We start from the raw sequence: 16891 nt of genomic DNA on the forward strand, positions 1-16891 counted from the left end.
TAATGCACATGTGAATGCAATACACTACCACCTGAAATAGAAACAAGGTAATTTTAATATTTATAATGGCATCCAAAGAAAACATGCTGTATGGGCAGATTACACCACTGTCAGCTTCTTTTTAAGTGCAATTAGTGAGAACAAGCTCACTGTATTAACACATTTAAAATATTTATTGTCCAGAACAAGTGACCTCATTTTGTAAGCTTTATCATGAGTTAATTTTTTTTAAAATACATATCATAAGTTACTGTTGAAGCTCCTTTCATAAAACTAAGGAATGCGGGATTCTTACTGGCGAGTGCAGCAGCGAAACAAGATAACTGCAATGTATTAATAGGTTTTCTCTCTTGATTTTGGTTAAGTCCTTTCATCCTGGTTCTTCCTTCCATGGGTAATACTTAGCTGCCTCACAGGGATGCTGGAAGGCTTTTACAAATAATTACAGGACTTCACATTTGTTGTGCAGTAATGAGATGTACTTATTTTCTTAAACCCTTACTCCTGCAGTCCTGACCTTTCCATTTTCAAAGTAATAAGCACTTCATGCTCAGCTCAGTTCACTTGCTGGCATGTGGTCACTTAATTCTTGCATCCTTCCCAGTCTACAAAACACCAGAGTGTTTAGTCCCCGCATTCAGCTCTAAACAAACCCTGAGAGAGCTGGCAAATTATGGTTGAGTCCCTGTCCTAGCATAGTTAAAGCAATGAAGCAGAAGAGGAATAACAAGGCGAAAAAACACATCACACAGAGAAGCATAACCGAAGCACAGGATTAAAAACACCAGACCTTCCAAACTGGGCATACAGGTAAACAAAGAGACGAGACTAGCATGTTAGGATGATGTTCCCAGAACAAAGCCGTGCTCCTGACATAACCCCATTTTTCCCACCCTGGCTTACCACTACAGAGGCTTTTTGTGAGATTACACTGTTAAGAGGGAAATTCCTTACCAAGAGGTATCTACCTGGTCTTTTTCAAGAGTATTACCATACAGGTAACTATGTAAGCATATATACAATAAATACCACAATAATTTTTTTATTTGTGGGGAAGGAGCAGTTGTTTAAGTATCTAATGTTTACCAAGTAATTCAAAAGGTTCTGAAAGACTTATTTTGAAAATACAACGAACTAACCATAAATCAGTCCTATCTATTGCTGGATGTCACAACTGACCAATTTTTTCACCGTATACTTACCAATTTGACTGACACTATCAGGATTTTAGACGTGCAACTGATAACTAAATCTCTGCTTATAGAAAGGCTGGTGAAAGAAAAATCCCAGAATTATTCTTTATGATTGATTTTATTTAAACTAAACGGTAGAGCAACCCAACTAAATCTGCAATTAAGGTTTTCAATTTCAAAAGGCAAATCTCAAAAACTACAGAAACTCATTAGTGAGATGAACAGGAATGAAAAGTTGGAGGACATGAGCACAGGGGAGGTCTGGAACGTGTTTACAATACAATATGAATATCTGCAGAATTTGTAACCCAAGGAAGTGACAAGAGAATTCATAAGAAGGTTTCCAGACCCAAGGAGATGAATTACCTAATAAAGAAGGAAAGGTAGAATAAGCAGAGAGCTTTCAAGGGACAGGAAAAAAGGCCCAGCAGAGGAAACAACAGTCTCGGATCAACTAACACCAGCATAAAGTGAAACGTGCCAGAAGTCAAGCCCAGTTGGGGAGGCCAAAGATACCACAACTAAACAGAAGCAAAACACAAATTGAGAGGACTAATTTGGACTCATACCAAGAACTCTGGAAGACCTGTCATGATGAACTGCAGATCCAATTGCCAGAATTAAAAAACAAACTATTGCATCGGGTTTGGTACCGTCTGCCTGGGAAACAAGAAAATGTATTGCCTACACAAAAAAAGGAGGAAAACATAATTTGGGCAATTAAGACAATCGCTAGTCTAGCCTCAAGAGTTTGCTAAGCCTCAGGAAGAAAACAAAATAATACATAAATAAATATTATATGGATTCAGTAAAGTTAGAACAGGCTACCCTGATAGGTCTTATTCACAAGTCACAAGGAAAGCACAGCCCTAGCATGCAGCACGTCAAATAACACACCACAGTGATAAGGTAATTTCAACAAAATATTATTAGGTGCTATTGTTTTTATTACGGTGTTCACAACACTAGACTTGGGCTCAACTCTTCTGCCCTGCGTAACACACACTCTCCTCTGCGCCGCCCCTGGGCCTGCAGGTCAGCAGGCTACCTCTGCAGGCTCCCTGCCCATAACTGGGGGCTGCCACCACCTGTGCTGAGCCCTCTCTATGGAAATGGGGCTGGTTTGCGTGTGCATGCACTTGGGCGAGAAGGTGGGAGGAAGAAAAGCAAACAGGATCAGAGTATTGGTAGAGGAGTAAGGCAAGTGTTGTGCTGGTGTTGGAAAGCAACCTGAGGAACAGTAGGTTGGTGAGAGACCCTTGGTCCTTACCCCATCCATATCTCCCTGTGACACTCAGCCGAAAGATTTAATACACCATGATGCTGTCCTTCAGTACAGCGAAAGATTCAGATGGTGCCACACGTTTCTACAAAACACTCTTAGGCTGGGTGTTCTTGGTCAAGATAAAGAAGTGTTAACATCACTGGAATAGTACTGGTAAAATTTCTTCTGAAATACCACAGCTACAAACGTTCAAGGAAGATGTCTCCACGTGAAGACAGGAGACTACAGAGATGCTAAGAAGGAACTAGTTTAAGAGCTTAAAGGGAAACTAGAGAAGCTAACATTTATTGTCTAGCAAATTAAAGACTGAATGGACCCGACAGAAGCATACATAGGAACATCAGACAGGAATCCCAACTTTCCTTTAAAGTTAATCCCACACCACTCTGAACCCACAGAAAACAAACATGAAAAACAGATGCATATTGCAATGTATGCCCAGTAGCTTCAAGGACAGCGAGTAAAACCATCGCAAAACAAAGCCAGACAGACCTGACAGTCCTACGCTTACTGTCTTTCGCTAATTTGTCATGGAGTAAAACCCTGGCCCACAAATTTGGGGTAAAAAGTAAAGTGGACTATTGGAGACAGGTGTGAAGCTGTGGGATCTCACATGAAGTTAGGGGATAGAATATGGTAATGTGATTTTTCTTTTAATTATTAAAAACAATACAGATTTCATTGATTGTTATTCTTTGAAAGGCTGTGGCTTCAGCTTTTCCACCACAGACTCTAAGGCCACTTCATTATACCCAATATGGTATCTGCGTTTTCCAGTACCTCAGCTCAGAACTCCCTTAGGTATTTAATCACAGCTGTATACACTCATTTCATGCTACATTCTCGCCCTCAGACCAGGGGAATGCCAGTGGAAGTGCTGGAAAGCCCCTTGTCTAATGTAACTAGCTTGAGGTTAAGTTAGATTCCTGAAATAAGCCTTCATTCTAAGACTATTTTTCTTCTTAGAAAAAAAACAGAAATGAAATATAAAATGTGACCACCAGTATTGTGAAAGAAAGGGTTATTGCCGGTAACTTGTTATTCAATACCAAAGCCAAAATGGATTGGGTTCATTAAAAATAAAACATAAAGGCAGATGTACAAAAAGATTTCCCCTAGTAAACTGAAGATTAGCTATATCTTGACAATGTTAGTTATCCTCCTCGTTATTTTTACGGAAATAAAAATACGGTATACAGTCATACCGTAGCTTCCAAACTTTGGCTGCAAACGTTAAAGAACGTTTTGTCAGGTATAGTTAAATTTTCATTATTCTACATCCAACAATCGCTTTAGCACCACAGCCACCCCCACCACGACCAGGAGACGACGCCAGCACCGCTCCCCGTCCCGCCACGCAGCAGCCGCCCCTGGCTCAGCTTGCTCCCCTGGTCCGAGGCGGCAGCGCTCCGGAGCGAAGCCCGCCCCACCGCAATGGAGAGCAAATGTCTCCCATTAATCATTTGGCCGAGTTGGAAGTATCACAGAAGAGCCCTGAAAGTCCATCTAACTAAATTCCCCTTTCCCAGAAATACAGAGGCTGTGAGAAGTTGTTGCTCCGGGAAGAATTTAGATAAACAAAAAGGGAGAGAGATGTATTTCATACTCAGATACACATCTACTGACCCACAGTAGCGCTACCTCACCTTATTTTGTAACAAAAACGTACTGAAACAGCGTCGCGGACTTCGGAAGACAATATCCAGTCCAGCCTTTGAAAATAACTGTAAAATCGCAAACCCCAGGTAGCCACAAGGCGGCACGTCCCGGTGGCCGGCGTGCGACAAGCGGCGCCGGGCTGGGCGCCCGCCCCGGCTCCCTCAGAGCTCTCCTCCCTTCCCGGCTCTGCCCCTCCGCGGCGTGGGCTCGGCGCGAACAACCGCGCTGGCTGGAAGGGATTTTCAAGCAAGGCCGCCTCCGGTCCCCGCAAGCGCCCCGGCGGAGCCCGGCGGATCTCCTCACCGCCTGACAGGACGGCGGCCTCCCGCCCACCCAAAGCGGCCCCCCGGCGGACGGCGGGACCGCCGTCCCCTTCGGAGCAGCGGTTTATGGGCGCTGCACAAACCGAAATCCACTTGGGGAGAGGGCGGGAGAACCTCTCCGCCCCTCCCCGCCCCGGTGAAAGCCTCGAGCAGCCCCTGCAACGCCGGGCACGCCGGCCAGCCCGGGCGGGCCCCGCTCCGAACTTCAGCAGCCCAAGGATCAAGGACGAGCCGGAGCCGCTTTCCCCGCCGGCGACCCCCGACCGGCCCCGGACCCCCCTCCCGCCCCCTCGCCAAGTTGGCCCGCCGTGCCGGGCGGCTGCGCGGCGGTACCTGGGACAGGCGGCGGGCGAAGCGCAGCCCGGCGGTACTGAAGGATGCCCGGCGGGCGGAGACGGTCGGCCCCACTGACAGCGCTTCCTCCTCCTCCTCCGGCTGCCGCCCGTGCCCGCCCGCCGCGCTCTGGGGCCGCCCCCCCCTCGGCTCCGCGACGGGGAGGTGCCGGGGCAGGGCAGCGCCGCGCCGCCACACCGCCCCGCTGCCCGGCGGAAAGTTTGTGCCGCGCAGCCCGGGGGCGGCGGCGCGGAGCGGAGCAGGGAGGGGAGCGGAGGGGAGGCGCCTCCGCGGGGCCGTGCCGGGCAGCTCTGCTTCTCCGCTCCCCGTGGCGCCGAGGCCGGCCGGCCTGCCAGGAGCCGCGGCCACTTCCTCTTCCTCCGAGCTGCGAGGCCGAGCCCCGCGCCCAGCGGGAGCCGCAGCTAGGCAGGGACGGGGGCAGCGGCGCTTGGCGTTTCCCGCCTGCACGGCCCGAAGGGGGATTGCTCCGCCCGCCGGCCAGGGCTGGGAAACCCTCAGGCACAGCCCGCCTCAGCCCCCGCCCACATCCCCAGCCCCCGGGCTGCAGCTCTACGCCCTCCCCCGCCGCCCCAGGCACGGGAGGACTCTGCCTGGGGGCTGCCAGGCCCGCACCGTCGAGCAGGACCTGGGCTCACTGCAGTGGAACCGGCCTGCTTATACCCAGAGTCTGAACCTCTCCTTTCAGTATGCCTGTTCTCTCATCCTCCCTCAGGTGGTGGCAAGCCCTCCCTTCTCCAGGTCAAACAGATTCAGCTCCCCCAGCCTCTCCTGGCAGGAGGTGTGCTCCAGCCCTGGCCTTGGTGGTTCTCCACTCAGCTTATCCCAGCTTGTCAACAACTTCCTTGTCACAGGGTTGTGAGGGGGGAATGACACACCTGGACACAGTATGTGGTCTAGAAGAGCCCTAATGAGCTCCAAGTAGAGGAGGATAATCACTTTTTCCAAGCTACTGGCATGCTGCTGTTATCTTTGTTGGCTATGATCAGCTTGCTGCCTACCAACATCCCCATTACCTTTGCAACAGAGCTGCTACCCAGACAGGCAGTCACCAGTCTGGATCTGTGCAAGGTGCCCTGCCTTGCCAGAGGCAGGATGTTTGTCCTCATTAAATTTCAAAAGGTTCTTGTTGAGCTGTTCCTTGAGCCTGCCCAGGTGCTTCTGGACAGCTGTTCAGCCCTGAAGCTTGTCAACTGCACCCCTAGTATAGGGCCATGTGCAAACATGGCAACAGCAGATCCCATCATCTCCTCCTGGTCCTTGAAAAAGATGTTACATACAACAAGCCTCCACTTGCCACCACCCTCCAGGCAAAGTGCGACCCCTTAAACTGCAACTGTTAGAGCCCAACCACGCAACAAGCTTTTTACCCATCTAGCTGTCCACCCACCCAGACTACAGAATCCTAAGCACATATAAAAATAGCACAGGAGCCAGTGCCAAGCACCTTCTAAAGTTGCCATGGTATCCACTACCATCCCCATGCCTACAAATGCAGCCATTTTGTCATAGAAGGCAAACGTTGATGCATGATGGCACCTTCTCTAGACACACGAAATACACAAAAGCAAGTCTGTTCCAAGGGGACGCAATGCTTTTCCCCAGGGACTGATTTTCTCATGGTTCCCCAAATTGTCCCTCTGGCCTTTTCTGAAGATGGGTACAAGATTTGCCTTGCTTTAGTTATTGTGGACCCTCCTCACCCCACTCTAAAGAGTGCAGAGAGCAGCTGCTCTCAGGGCATCGGCCAGCTCTTCCCAGCACCCTCTAGCACATCCAGCTAGTCTCGGATTTGTACAGATCAAGTTCTCAGAAGGAATCCCAGTCTTGATCCTCATCCATTTCTGGTAGAGTTCTTTGCTTGCTTGAAGCTTGCCTCTAAGCACATGCGTCAGGAAGACTTGAGGCAAAGGTGACTGCAAGTACACTGGCCTTACCCGTGCTCACATGCAACAGCAGACCTACATGTTCCTTGTTCATACCTTTTGTGAGCAACACGAGATTCCACAAAGCCCTTGTATGCATCAACACAATCCCTATGTGCGTCAGCAACATTTCTAGTAACTCCTTGGCCATAATCTGTTCTTGCTTCCACCACAATAGGAATGCAAGGAAGTTCAGTTAGGTGTTCCCTGTTTAGCCTAGCCCGTGTCCCAATTCATCAACTTGTTCTCCTATTTGGATGTGCCACTCTTGCATAGAAAAAAGGCTCCTCTTAAAGACCTGCCAGCTTTCCTATGCTCCCTTCACCTTTCATAGTTGCCTCCCATGGCATCCCATTTACCGGTTCCTCAATTAAGGCAAAATTTGGTCTCTGAAGGCCAAGGACTTGCCTTCTTCACTCCCTTCAGGGTCTTGAGCTCCACTGTATGATCATGACTACAGTCAGGGTTGCTATTATCACATTCTTAAAGAATCCTTCCTTATTAGTGGACATCCCTTTGTGTAACAACCCTGATTGGCCCATTCAGTACTCTTACCAAGAAAGCTTCCTGAAATCCGCCAAATTGCTTGCATCCCACCATGTTATTCTTCCAGCTCTCAGGGAGATTAACTCCTTTCCAAGGGTAAGGATCTGTGGCCCATAGATGCTGTTGAGTTGTTAATTTAATCACCCTTCATCATGAGTAGCTGGTCTGTAATCCACCAACATGTCACCCTCAGTGGCCTCTCCTTTGATCCTTACCGTTCTCAACCAGCCTGTCATTCAAGAGCTCCATACATTCCAGCTACTCCTTTTACAGAGGGAGCATCCCTCCACCCTCATCTTCCCTGTCTCTCCAGAAAAACATGTATCCACCCCAAATGTCATGCTTGTGGATGAAGTCTGGAACTTTGCTTGCCACCTTCATTGTACTTCCCCCTATTAGGCCAGAAACCCATTTAGCAACTCCTAAAACACCCTTGATTAATACTCAAACTGCTTGAAGCCCTTCTGCCTAGCAGACACAACTACATTTGCTGCACTTTGTCCACTTAAGAATCTCTCCCTACTGTGTAGGTACATAAACCAAATTAAATTATGTAGAAATATATAAGCAAACACTACATTAGCACCTCAATGCCTTCCTAACTGCAGAATATTTCTGTATTTATGGCTGGTATTATGATGGATGAAATCTATTTGAAAGTCCCCCTCTACTTTTCCCTCAAGTGCCATCAGAGAACAAAATTTCCCCAGAGTAGCCTCTGTCTGAATTCAAGTCCTCTTAAAGCACAACTACCAGCATTAGCTAGTAATCTGTAGCCAAAAGCATAACATCAAAACACTGGAAGTGGGGAAATGAAGTTACTTCTTTACCAGTGCTGAAATATGAAGAAAACACCAGCAGTGCACTTTGCGTGGTGACTTTACCCATCTCCTTTTACTATTTCCTTTTGTGTATTTTGGTTTTTCCCTCTGCATTTCTTTTAATTATTTACATAGTTTTTCCTCTTTCCTTGTCCTTCATCATTTTTCCTCCGCTCATCAGTTTCTCTGGCTCTCTGCCTGTGTGAGAAAGCAGCGTGCAGTCACATCAGGGTGCCATGTAATTGAGCTGTTTTTCTGATACTACTGTTAAAGCATATGGGGAAGGATTGCTAAGTGTATAGGGGAAAAAGTAAAAGTGCAGCTTTCCCTGTATTATAAACACATCAGGTCATAGATGGCTCCAGAAGGAGCATCCTGGGCACCAGACCTTGCTGACACCATAGGATTTGCAGATCTACACCTCAGGTGTTGAACTGAAAGGATGTCTGACAACATTGAAGACTTTTGCTGGTGCAAAGTCATCTTGGATGTGGAAAGGGACATCAACACTAAGAAAACAACATTCTGGATGACCACAAATGCTGTGAAGTAACAGTCCTATTAGAGATTAAAAGTGTTTCAAATTAATGTTTACAGTGGGTCACATAGCACAGACCCAGGCACTACAAACCATCCTTCCACCACCCACTTCACAGTCAGTAACTATCAGACATGTCTGCAAACTGAGAACTATCAGATACAAGGTGTGTTGATGCACCAATTTCAACAGGAATTCCTCTACTCCAGTGTTAAGTATACAACCCAGCAAGACATTTCTGCACTTTTTAATAGAGACAAATTTGAATTAAAATACTGTTCCATATGATTTTTGACATGAAGTTGTTTTTCTCTGACTCCAAAAGTATGTTACAGAAGCAGCAGTTTAATTACCAGGATAGGATACCTCTACTGTCACTTATTTAGCTGTGCATACATTGAAATGCAAGAAAACAAAGATGGTTCAAGTACCTAGTATGAAGGCATGCAAGCTGAAGCACAGCATACAATCTAAATTCATGCTCTACATCTAAACTATGGTTTCTGGACTACCACTGTGACAAATTCCAGCGTTCCACACTGGCTTGCTAGTGTTCATTCTTTTAAAAAAATATGCACTGCTCCCATATTTTGAGATCATTTGCCTCTTTCAGAACCATTTTGGCACAGATTTGATAAGATCTAGAACTTACTCTGACTGTAACAGGTATTTTATGTGGTACTCTAAAAAGCAACATTCTTCCCAAGAGAAATCTGATGAACTTGGGAAAAAAACATAAGCAAGCATCCTAGACATATTAGAGGGTTTTTTAAAATATATATATACATCTATATAAAAATGCAAGCGTATACACACCACCCCCACCCCCCGAACAATAAACTACTGCAAAACACAAGTGACTTGGTAATTAAATGGTAAAATACTCTTCTAGCAACCATTTAACTATAAACAGCTGAAGGGCCTTATTGCTTTAATCAACCATAAGATGTTGCCCCTAGACACTCCATTAAGGAATATTAGTTTACCTTAGGAGTTAAAAAGTGCTTTGATACATTTTATTTCTGTTTCTACCCAGTGTAATCTCTCTCGTAAATCCACACATTTAGCAGTGCAGATCTCTACAACCTCCTGCGCCACAAGCAGGAGTGATCACGTTTTCCATTTGCACTTTGTAGTGCTGGGTGCAGCTGGGTAAGGCAAGTTCAAAGTAGGTGTAAATTGCTACTGGTAGGCCATTGAAGAGTTCTGCTTTGCCAGATATATCTACTTATTTTGGCGTAAGCAGAGATGTCACATTGTGAAAAGCGGCAAGAAATCACCCGCACAGCATTTCTCTCATGCAAGGTGTTTCTAGTGATGCCGCTAGATAACCCCCTGCTTGGTTTTTCCAAGCTTTATTTGAACAACTAATTGGAAAGATCCACATAAGTGCAAGCCATTTATTTTTTGTATGAAACTCAGTATAATGCCAGTTACCATTGTTTTTGCTACAAAGTTAGGCTTCAGCATTCGTGTTAACCACACCCCATCTTCCTAGTTTTCAGAGCAGTGTGAAAAAATATTTAAAGCTAATTCAGAAAAAAATTTGTTTCCTCTTTGTCAGAAAGCAACAGACACCTGCAACATCACGTTGAACAGGATTCAGCAGAAGTTTAATCAGAATTAGCTTAATGAGGATAATGAGGAAATAGATACAAAAATATCAGTAAAGAAAATCAGTTTCATTATTTACCTACCCTGCACAAAAGCATGTTTAGTATCTACTGAGATTTTTATTAACAAGAAAAAATATGAAAGAAAAGCCAAAATGAGAAAAACTTGACTCCACTTGAGACAGACAAATCTTTTAGCCTATTTTGCTCATTTCAGCAGGTGTTATTGAGAACCAGGCCACAGCTTCTCAGGAATAACAGGAAAACTACCTCCAAATCACAGAAGGAATGAAGACAGAATAGAAAGCTATGGAGAAGTCAGGTCTATTCTGCTGCCGAAGAGACAATTGTACCAGTCCCTATTGCTGGTTATGGTGGTGGTATAACCCCTTCGGCCCCAGCAGCCGGGCATAATTTGACCTTTACTCAGAAGCAGCAGCTGGTTTTGCCCCTTCAGGGGTCAAGAAGAGGGAGAGTGGACCAGCAGCTAATGCACACTTAGATTGGGTCACAATTTTAGCCCAATTAGCTATGAAAACTAGCTCATATTCTACTGTCAAAGGTAAGAAGAGTAAATTCAATGTGAGTCCTACCACTACAGCATTTTAATGGTACAAGATTTTTTATTATTATTATTTTTGTTATTTAAGTGCTTCTTTTGCCCATCTGTAGGCAGCTACTAGGGAGTTGCAAAGGCTAGGTACAATTAAGAATCAATTTTCCATTTTGGAAGCTCTTTCTGAAAGCTGGTTTCTATCATCTTGAAACTTAAAATGCACTTATGGCCATAGATTTCACAAGACTACACATAGTTATACAACATTAAGTGCAGGTAATTTTGACTTGATCAGTATCTGATAGGATATGCCACTAGAGGAGTAAGAGGAAAGCTGTGGCTACATAATTACGGACAATCTACTTAATTCACCCCTATTTTACCTTTCTTGAATGTTTCAGTACACATTTGATCAAAATTATTAAGGAAATGAGAATGTGAAATCTGTATAATTACTATTAAACCCAAGCTGTAGAAGAACCTTCAGAAACAGGAGAGATGTGCCCGAATGGCTGCATATAAGAGACTGTTGGGCAGAGAGCGAGATTTATGTCAAGTCAACACTAAAGCAGCTCTTGCTCCAGGTAATCAGAACAGGGCCAAATTTTCCATGTCAGAAGGGCCAGTCTAACCAAGCATTAGAGAGGCTATGACCTGTTTCAGATGGCATTCCCCAAGCTGTTTCTCTTGCATCTCTGGTCTCAGAAGTACAAAAAAAAAAGGTATAGTTATTAATTTTTGTAAGGTACTTCAACAATCTGCAAGTGAAAACCCTACAAAAAGGTCAGCTAGGAATAAGCCAGTGCAGAAGGTTGAGTAAGACTTACTGTTAACAAGAAACACTAAATTTCAGTAAGGAGTTAGGTATCTATTAATACATATTTCTGTTTCTTAAACATTCCAGTAGTTTAATAGAGCACTATAACCAACCAATCAATGCATTTTTCAATTTCTCAATTGCATTAAGCTAATTCATATATAAGGGAAAGTAATTTTCAGAACTTTTGATGTTTTAGATTTCCACCTACCAGATACCTGGTGCCCAACTTGTACTAATGAGGTTAACTGAGATTCTCATTTAAATAAATTTCACTAATATGAATACAGACTAGACAATCAGGCACTTTAAATAATGCATAAAGATTCATGAAATTTTTAGTAAGTATTAAACAGTATTACCTTTGGATAAGTAATCTACACCCCATAAAAACTACTCCACAAATTTGCAGCAGCCCAGCTGTTCCAATGGCACAAACGGTGACTAGACCAGGTGAAAGACTAGAATAGGTCAACTGCATCCTAAGGTCATGAGCACTTGATTCTGACCCTATTGCCAATAACTTGTGGAAAGAGTTTGCTTCGTTTCCATCTGAATAAACACAACGTAAATACAATCCCAGGAAATCAATACTTAATGCAATGATCTGAAAATCAGTACATTTGGTAAGTACAGTTTCCCAACCTACAGAAAAAAATATTTCTGGGTAGTGGAAGTGGAGAAGAAACAGCAGCTTGCTATAGGAACGACGAGTAGAATATCATCCAAGTAGATCCAGTTCATTAAGTTAAAAGCAGTGTCACAACTAAGACTTTCTACTCAAGGAACAGTTCTCCCAATCCAAAAGTCACTTTACTAGTTTAACGGGAGGAAGTGTTAAGACCCTTGAAAAAAAATGCATCCCATGGCAGCTGTGATCCTTTACATGGCCCTCAGACCTCAGCCTGAGCTCTGGTAAAGGAGAATGACATCAAATCCTATGCAATTTCATATTTGTTTTGTATCAGGGACTTCTCTGCAAGTTAACTGAAGACACTTAGGGCTTCTTAGTCACAAATAGATCAGATCTGTAGCCGTTTCAATGGATGCACAGGACCGGGATCCAGCTCTAGTTCCCAGGGAACAGTATTACAAGAAAATTAAAAACACCACATGACAAGACACTCTGGTATGTAGAGTCTGGTTTACACTAGAATTAGTATCTCAGGAATGCAGTATTGTTGATATATTCAAGCAAGCTTTGATGAAGTCCCAAGCTTAGGAAGGAGGTTGTACAGCTGCCCAGACACCCAATGCATTCAGTACAAGGTACTATTTATCAATTTGTGGCAAAAGAGAACCTAAAGATAAATACAGAAACTTTGGAAATCCTCTTTTAAAGTCAAGATCTTTATCAGCAAGTATGAGGAAAAATTTTGTACATGCTGCACCACAGTTAAAAATGCACAGCCAATCCTCCAATAATTAGAAATCCACCTGCTCAGCAGAAACAATATGTACAGATTCCTGATCTGCAGGTGCAAACTAACTTACCCCTACAGCACCTAAGGAAGTCACTGCTGAATATGGCAAACTAAACTAGTGCATACACAGTAGATGCATCTCCAAGCACAATGCTTCCTGAATGAGAAAGTTAGTTGTAATGAATTAACTCTTTTCCCAAACTAGGGATCTCACACGAGTTGTACATGACCTGTGTATTCTGAGTGCGCTAACAGGTGTTATACACAAGAAATATCACCTTGGCCTGAACTACCTACCTCTAAGTCATCTTTAAACTACCCAGACCTAACAGTCTTCAAACAGTGCTTTACCCTCCACAGTAAAATATGCAAGACCCATTTCAGATCATTTTGTTGCATAACTGGATCAGGTATCGCTAATAAGATAAAGCTTGTCAAAAGAGAATATAGACAAGGACCACTGGGTCATGAGCGTGCTAGTATAGGGTCTAACCCAGACTCCTAAGAAGCAGCATAAAGAATAAGTATAAAAAAGCACTTTCTATACTAGATCTCACTGGAGGTATCAGTTCAGGGCAGACTAGCCTTCTCCAAAGACTCAGTTATCAAGAGAAAAGCATGAGTGGAGGAGCTATGCATTATTTTCAGACCTTGAAAACTATAAAACCATACTGATCTAGGCAGTTCCATTATGCAAGTGATTTCAGCATGCAGAACTTTAATCTGTGACACCCGAGACAGAAAGCCAATGGTGTTGAAGAGAAGCTGCTTGAACACACGACAAATTAACAACGTGACCAGTGTTAGAACAAGGCAAATGTGGACTCTGTACTCACAGCATTTCCATACCAATACAATAAAACATAAGCTTGTCTGATGTTATCTGTACACTTATACTAGTAAGCAAAGATTTTAGTTGACTTACTGTAACAGCAAAAGCTGGTATTTTCTGTACTATTTTAGTTTTCTGGGATGGTAAGGTACAAAACCTGCTGCAAGTCTTCAGAAATCTTATTCTGCTATGCAATGCACTTGGGGAACAGCATTTGAAAAATAAAACCAATAAGTTTCATCCTTGACCTTACAGTTAAGTAGGTATATTTAAAGTATATCCTTATTGTCATAGGTAACAAATACAGTAAGAAAACACTCGTGGCATTTGTGACTAGTCACAGCAACTCCATTTTGCCCACTAGCTCTGCCTTCTCTTTATCACTAGGCATGAAGTGCAGCGCACAGCAAGAAAGAACAGGTAATAAGATTCTTAAAATTAAATATGACAAAAATCAAGTTTTCAAACTTAAGTTTCCTAACAGGTCGAAGAGAATGAAGTTTAAGTCTCTGCGTTATTTAATTCAGACCAAAGTAAAATGAAATTTGCTCTTGAATAAGGCAAGACAAAGATCATGCCTGTTTCCCACGTTCTAGCCCAGTGCCCCCTGCAAGGGGCACTTAACAGAGATATTTCAGCCAACAGTCCTCTTATCCACTCCTAGGCTTAAACTAAGTCAGAATTCTGTCTCCAATTAAGTTTGAGATCTCTGCTTTCCAAGTTGAAAAGCATTCTTTCCAAAATAATTAGCAGTACTATAATGCAACTCTGTTTCATCCTTAGCTTGTACATATGTGAGGCATCAGACACAGAAACATTAATTTTATAGTTTCTGAAGCTGCTCATTACAAGCCCAACAGACTGGTTTGAGATAATACATCATGTGCTGCCAAAACACAGGTCCCTGCCACTTGGATTAAGAGATCACTCTAGTAGCTGTAACAGGATCCGTTGCCTAGATCTCAAAGCTTCAGGAGGCAGTTGGTGTCATCATCAGCTATGTATGTCCCCTACATTTGTTACAAGAACCTTATTCAGACAGTACTTTATCATATACACCAGAACTTCCCTAATTTAGCTTGCCTGGACACAACCTGTGGCCTCAGTTGCTGCTTCTAATTCTGCATACGGGATATTTTTGGCTGGTTAGGCAGCATGTATACAGCGCTTGAAACTACCATATTCACAACAAATACTGAGCACTTCTGGAGAGCTCTAGGTATAAATACATAGTATTATCTACTACTGCCTTCTTTTTAGGCAGTTCCATCACAGGGTCGGTGTGTTTTTATACAGAATTTAAATTATTTTCTGAACACCAAGTACAGCAGAAAATCTGTTGAAGAATCCTAATGGTCTATCAAAGAAGTTTGTTTCATGGTTTGATTTTTTTTTAAAGTAACAGCTTTGTTGCAAATTAATGGATTGTTATTTAGGTCCATAAAGACAAGGATGAAAAACATATTGGGCTCATACAGCAAATACAATTCCTCTTATTTTTATCTGCATTCAATGACATTGTGGCAAAATACTCTTTGTACAGCCTGCCTTGCTACTCTGTTCAATATATACCAAAAGGATGGATCACAGACAACCCCTAGCTCAGAAATACTGAGGCACAAGCTGCTAGAAGCTGAGCACGTTCTTGACGATCTATTTCCTTGACTTTTTCCTTTTCCATTTAAGACAGGTTTCCAATAATGACCTACAATACTGAACTAGACAAACCTCGATCTAGACAAGTGTAGTAGTTCTCAACTCAAACTGTTTAAGGGTCACACCAAAAGAAGGAACTCAGCAAAATAATACTTTTTTTTTTTTTTTTTTGGCTTCTTCAGTGGTGCTTCTATACTAACAAGATAAGCAAATATGTAAGTGAACCCTAACGGTTTTTTTTTGTCTGGTGCCTTCATAATATCCTGTCATAAAGTGTCATTTATATTGGAAAATGTCACCCAAGAATGCAAACATTTCAGAGAGCTCATAATTCCCCAGGGGAAGCAGACACAGCAACTGAAAATTAAGTTATCCACAATTTCTGCTAGATAACCCCCTCCCCTCCTCCAACCAACCTAGAAGGATCTGGTTCTAGGAAACAACTGAAAATAGCAGGTAACTCTAAGCACTGGTAGCAAAGGTAAACCACATAGCTGAGTTCCCACCCATTGCATTTATTGTGTTCCATTTAAAAGAACAGAGAGATCCAGAATGAGCATCCAATTTAAAGAAGTGGTCTGTGTTCTTACTCATTTCAACCCTACCTCTGTAAAAAAGGGAACAGAGAAGAAGGCTAAATGAGTACACTCAGAATACACTGATATTTAATTACACTACACTACTTAATCTAACTACAGGCTTTTCTTTTCATTATTTTGTATTTCTCAAATTCTTGGGATTGTAGAATAAACTAGACTTACCTGAAAGCAGAAAGGAGAACCAAATCTTTTTCTCACTTATACCCCTTTGAAATACTGTCAAGTTCATTTAAGGATTCGATCTGTAAGCACTGTACAAATGAAAAGAGGAACTGAAAAGAGTTACAAATAAGCTTACAAATAAGGAATTTTTCAGCTACAGAATACATCACTGGTTTAAACTTCCCTGCCCTGCTTCCCTACAGAGTGCCCAGCTCTGTCCTGACAATATACTCAGAACCAGCATCAAACCTGCTAACAAACCCTGACTTTCTGCCAAACCCACCATGCACTGTAACAAAGCCTTTGGTAGTCTACAAAGTGATTTCATTGCATTTCTTACAGCTGTATTTTTTTAACGCATAAATTAATTAGCCTACAATAAGGACTGCTACATTCTGCGATGGAGAGTCTTTACTGTAAAAGGGACAGACGGTAGAGTTCCACAAGCAAAACATTTTTCAAATTACACTAATCAGAAGATTTTTGTTGGCTTAATGCCCCACCTGCTGGCTAATGACTAAATTACATTGCAATGGTTATCAAAGAAGTCACATGCCTATTATTCTGTCACCAGTAGGTAGCTATATGCTG

The 16891-nt window shown here is 43.1% G+C and overlaps 1 protein-coding gene across 2 annotated transcripts in view; it reads right to left on the reverse strand.

Moving 5' to 3' along the window:
- The window catches only part of RFTN1 (raftlin, lipid raft linker 1), a 102495-nt gene extending 97215 nt beyond the window's left edge, over positions 1–5280 (reverse strand). The window contains exon 1 of one of the 2 annotated variants that reach the window (XM_075083179.1): positions 4794–5280. The gene's annotated coding sequence lies outside the window, so the exon portion shown is untranslated. Of the gene's footprint in view, positions 1–4124; positions 4445–4793 lie in introns of those variants that run through there. The other variant, XM_075083178.1, reaches the window with a different exon arrangement.
- Between the last annotated feature and the right edge of the window lie 11611 nt (positions 5281–16891).

This window comes from Phalacrocorax aristotelis, chromosome 2 (genome assembly GCF_949628215.1).
Source record: "Phalacrocorax aristotelis chromosome 2, bGulAri2.1, whole genome shotgun sequence".
Lineage (NCBI taxonomy): Eukaryota > Metazoa > Chordata > Aves > Suliformes > Phalacrocoracidae > Phalacrocorax > Phalacrocorax aristotelis.